The sequence below is a fragment of the Phoenix dactylifera genome, unplaced genomic scaffold (genome assembly GCF_009389715.1).
Source record: "Phoenix dactylifera cultivar Barhee BC4 unplaced genomic scaffold, palm_55x_up_171113_PBpolish2nd_filt_p 000430F, whole genome shotgun sequence".
Taxonomy (NCBI): domain Eukaryota; kingdom Viridiplantae; phylum Streptophyta; class Magnoliopsida; order Arecales; family Arecaceae; genus Phoenix; species Phoenix dactylifera.
This window is the reverse complement of record NW_024067866.1, coordinates 182,533-187,419: the sequence shown is the minus strand read 5'-3', so window position 1 is coordinate 187,419 and position 4,887 is coordinate 182,533. Positions and strand designations below refer to the sequence as shown.

At 35.0% G+C, this 4,887-nt stretch overlaps 1 long non-coding RNA gene across 2 annotated transcripts; it reads right to left on the bottom strand.

The window, feature by feature from the left end:
- Positions 1-875: 875 nt before the first annotated feature.
- On the bottom strand, positions 876-4,550 carry LOC113461462. Of its 2 annotated transcripts, XR_003383732.2 has the most exons (3): positions 4,164-4,550; positions 1,903-2,031; positions 876-1,652 (listed from the first exon to the last, which is right to left on the bottom strand). It is a non-coding gene; the product is annotated as an uncharacterized LOC113461462 (long non-coding RNA). The 2 variants fall into 2 exon arrangements; XR_005508257.1 differs by lacking the exon at positions 876-1,652 and having other exon boundaries at positions 1,763-2,031.
- Between the last annotated feature and the right edge of the window lie 337 nt (positions 4,551-4,887).

Sequence of the window (4,887 nt, the reverse complement as noted above, 5' to 3'; positions counted from 1 at the left end):
GATGATAACCATTTGTCAGAAACCTGGTTGGGACATCTGGATCTCATCTGCTGGAAAATAGTGCAGATTGACATACGCTCGTTGCTGGAAAATGTACCAAATGAGATCTCATCTGGAAGCAAAGCCCTGAGACAACCTCTCCAATAAGCCTTCTCTTACATGTCCATAAGGAAGCAGGTTACCATATAAAAACAAAAATTGCGCCTTTTTAGGATTCCAAAATTCTTGCTTGTGAACTCATGAGGGTTGAGGCCCTACTCAGCAAGTGGAAATGAATGCCTAACAGTCCATTTACCCCTAATAGAAGATATAAAAAAAAATCAAAATTATAAGTTTCTAGTCTAATGGTGTGTCATATATGAGACAAATGTAAGAAAATATAAAATATATAAATAAATCTATCTTATTCTATAAACTTAAGTTTTTTACGATAAATGGTGATTTCAACATGGTATCAAAGTAAAGGTTCTGAGTTCGAATCCTATCTTCGCACTCTTGAACCTCATTACTAAAAATTTTACATATCGGGCTCACCTATTTAAAAAAAATCCGATCCACATGTGAGCGGGAGTGTAAGAAAATATAAAATATATAAATAAATCTATTTAAGTTTTTACGATAAATGGTGATTTCAACATGGTATCAAAGTAGAGGTTCTGAGTTCGAACCTTATCTTCGCACTCTTGAACCTTATTACTAAAAATTTTATATATTGGGCTCACCTATTTAAAAAAAGTCCGATCCACATGTGAGCAAGAGTATAAAAAAATATAAAATATATAAATAAATCTATTTCATTCTATAATCTTAAGCTTTTGGGATAAGTAGTGATTTCAACAACTACTACTTCTCGAAAAACATATTTCAAAAACTTTCATATTTTTTAGGAATTGAAATTTCTTAACTTTAATTGCTTTTTAATAAAGTATGATGATTTTACTAAAAAATTAGCCATAAGGTATTATTAGATTTTTTATTTTTGTACAAATATATATGATTTTGTCAACATATAATCCATCTAGGATTAAGTACATGCCTTGCATGGGTTCTCATACATATTCAGCTTTTAAACTTTGGCATTCTCATTAAGTTACGAGCTAAATCCAATCAATTACAGTCATAAGCATTATGAATGATCCTTGGTCAATCCAAAAAGATTTGTATTGCAATGTCTCTTAGTCATACAAAGGCTATTAATCGAGTCTACTTTGATAGCATTTATGACAATTTGAGGGCCTTACCTAAGAAGACTAGCTTTAAGGTGTTATTTTAGTTCCTTTGTCCTTTATAAGGATCCAATCTCTCCAATGTACAATGGATGTAAGAGTAAACATGTGCCAACATGGAAACTCACAACTACCTTCTATAAATATATATATACACCCAAGGGCAAATTTGATGTCTCTCGAAACCCAATCAAGTGTCTAGAGGAAAACAAGAATTCTATTTTTCGTGAAAATCCAGCAGATTGGCTTCATTGAGCATGTGGGTGAGTAGATACTACGTGCATCAACTGGGAATGGCACGGCAATTAGCAAAAAGTTGCAACAGTTTCTAGCAAGTAGGATTTTACAAATCCAGGTAAACAATGTGCCATCAATGTCACCTCAATCCAGCACTGATCTGATGTGAACTCCATCTTTCGGCCATGCCTGCAGCAAAGAATATGAGAACTGATTTGTTTTAGTTCACTAAACGCTTCCTTTTTCTTTTTCATTTTGAGGGGGGGGGGGGGGGGGGGGGGGGGGGGGGGAGGGAGGGAGAGTAAATGCTCTTGCTTGCATAAAATCATTTTGCCACTGGAATCAGTATCAGTAACGAACAAAGTCTCAAGCCTCCTATATTAACATTATATACCAAGTAAAACAGAGCAACATTAACTCGCCATGAGATCACCCCAACCTTGTGAATGTTCTGAAAATGTAAAAGGAGTTCAAGAATGCAACTTCATTCCACCGTGCTGGCAATTACAGATGCTTAAACAACCATGGGACTTCTGGCCAATTCTTCGATGCAAAAGCAACATCATCACTGCCATATAAAATGGCAACCAAGTAGAATCAGTTTGTGGCAATGTATCGAGACACAGGTGCATTTAAAAATACAACTGTTTCAAATTTGCATATAAGAGATGTTCATCTTGAATAATATTAAACTGAGTAGCTAGATGGAGCTATATGTTTGTTGATCCAAGCACCAATGTAATTTGGCATGAGGACAAAGAATACAGAGGATGTGGAATGCAGTTCTATGGGCGTTTCAGGTTACAGCAACTTAAATATAGGTTCAGAAGTGTCTGGGTAGTCTAAGCTCTCTTGTTTACAATATATAGTCTCCACAAAGTTTACCAGCTTTTTATTGGATACAGAATGACAACATTAATGGAACCTAGCCCCTCATTACATAATATATAAAAATCCTTCATGATTAATATCTGTTATCAATATTCTATATTTTGTTCTATTATGCGCTCAGCCTTTAGTCTTTTTATTAGATTCAGTTGAAATGAGGCAAGCTCAAAACCTTGGATGGAACTAAATAAAGCATCCTTACATTGACACAAGCAATGAAGCCATGCATGTCAGGTCATTTGAACACAATGATGTAATATACAAGAATATTTTGGAGATTACAACTGGACTACAATAAACTCGTGTTAATCAAAGTTGTAGTATTGGCCAAGATTTGTTAGTTGAATTGCCCATACGGTTGTTCTCAAAATTAAGTTTATTAAAAATTAACTAAGGAAGCTGAATATAAATGACATTCTGATGTTTTTTATTTACATAAAGTCCAGGCAGAGAATTAAAGATGAAAATGGAAATGCTGGAAGGGAAAGAAAGACCACTATAGAGGACGTCAATGCAAGACTACAAATTGAGCCATTGAATTGGTCTTTCAGATTTTGGCTACGTAGTAATAGATCAATATCACACAAAATTGATATTAGTGAAGAGTAGAAGAAGTTGAACTAGTGATATGAATATCTGCTGGCACCATACTTCTGAGTTCATGCATTGGGGAGAGCTTGCAGGTTCACATTCAGAAGGTGATATCCTTGCCTTGTTTCTCCAAAAAGGGGAAAAAAAAGAAAAGAGAAAGAAGAAAAAAAATCAGGTAAGAAAGAGGGAAAAAATGGAGTATGTCTTAACATGTACTAGTCAAATCTATACAAGTATCACGATCCTTGTTGCAGTAAAAGGAAGTTAATCCCTTGAGATATTTGTAATGAAGCAAGAAAGTAGTTTAAAGGCAAATAGCAAGAAAATAAAGTAGACGTATTAAGTGATGCTCTCTTATAATCAAACTTTTAATATCTTATAATCTGAGGGGCCAAGTTATTTTCATGATGAACTAATATTATGAAGGACTCAAACCTGATCCTTTCACTTATCTTCTCTATACAATGAGAAAGGCTTTGAAGCCAGCCATCCATCTGAATACTGACACTGTTAATAAAATATGAAGAAAGACCAAAATGCCCTCTATATTCTAGAGGGTAATTTATTCTTCAGCCAGAGCCAAAAGATAGAAAGACGAGAGAAAATAAAATAAAAAGAGAAGGGAAAAGAGAAAGCCAAGTTTTTTTGTATCCGAAGCTATTGTATCCTTTCTTGGGGGCATTTTACCAAACACTTCACGCGCATGCATTGCAAACAACGATGTTAAAGCCAATAATTGCCTTTAAAGTTCTAAATAGGATGCAACAGATTTTTGCTATCATAAGCATTTTCATTATTCTAGTAGAAGATGAATCTAGATGGCATAGATCATAAGCTATTGAAAACATGCGTTCCTTTGGAGTGAATAGAGGAAGGATGTTTCATCAAGTGGGTTTGGTTCTTCACTTATAGAACCTGACAAATATTAAATTATTGATCCTTAGATCAATAAAAACTCCTGTGATGAAAGAGCCTGATGGTATCAAATTGCAGCTCTAGCAGTTTTAGAAACAATGTCATCATAATAAGAGTCATTGTTTTGGAACAATCACCCACTGCAAGCATTCCACAACATCCAAGCACTGGAGCAAATGAACCCCCGATGCATCATATATGTATCCTTCTCCAAAAGAAAAGTCGGTATAGTAGAAACAAGAGGCGAAACTGAGAGGAGTATTGAAATAGAGTATTGGTATGGTAGAAAGTGAGAAGGAAGTTCACCAGAAGATGTCAACTTTGGGGGACATTGATGTCTTCCAAATCCACTTGAAATCGGGCTGTCCTTCACTTCTATGATCCATTAGGAAGCTGTAAATTTCTTTAACAGTTATCTTTGATTTCTTGTTAGCTCCGCAACATAAATGATTAGGCCAGAAGCCTTTAGGAGGGAGTTGCAGGTGTGGTGGACTCGCGAGAACATGGATGAAATGGGAGCTTGGGTGAGGAAAACAGATGAAACTCGAAAGCCCAACAAGAGTCGGCGGTCGACGTCGGGGCCGTGGTCGACGTCGAGTTTACTGAGTTGGGTGTTGGCGTTGAAAAGGCCGTGGGCGGCATCAGTGATGGAGGGCAGGTGAAAGAGAAGGAAAGCTTCCCCATGAGCTTGAGGATGAAATCCCCGTTCTAAATTAGTGAGAAGGACATTTTATAAATAGAAGATATTATAAGATTTTTTTTACATTTCAAATTTTACATAAATACCTCTATAAATATATATATATATATATATATATATCCTTATGAAACACTTGTTTTGTTTTGCTATTCTATCCTATTTTTATTTTTGTTTTTTCATATGGACCCATGCTATCTAACGACGCTAAAATATTAACGATTTTAAATTAAAATGACTAAAATATCCTTAATCAGTAGACATGCAAATAGATTACGATGTAGAAAAAAAAAACAGAAACAATAGCATAATTTTAAAATTTTATTTTATTTT